This window comes from Myotis davidii, unplaced genomic scaffold (genome assembly GCF_000327345.1).
Source record: "Myotis davidii unplaced genomic scaffold, ASM32734v1 scaffold698, whole genome shotgun sequence".
NCBI lineage: Eukaryota > Metazoa > Chordata > Mammalia > Chiroptera > Vespertilionidae > Myotis > Myotis davidii.
The window spans coordinates 342,729-343,054 of NW_006290032.1; positions in this window are offsets into that span (position 1 = coordinate 342,729).

Here is a 326-nt window from a genome sequence, read left to right on the forward strand (position 1 = left end):
CCTCCCCCGCCGGCCACAGGCAGCTCCAGCCCTGATACCCGCGCTCCCGGGGAGGGGACACTGAGGAGGAGGCTGGTGGTGGGAGACGGAGACCCAGGAGAACTGTGAGCTCACAGGGTGGAGCCCTGGGCCGAAGGGGAGAATGTTCTGGAACACACCCAGGTGTGGCCCCCAGTGACCGGCTGCACCAAGCGTCAGGGTCAGACCTGGTTAAAAGGGAGCCGCGGCCCCGAGCGGGGCAGGTGGGGCGAACCCTCCGGGGCAGCACCTTGTTTTCACAAATTCGAACCCTCCGCCCGCCCGGCTCCAGCGTGGCCATTAGGAGG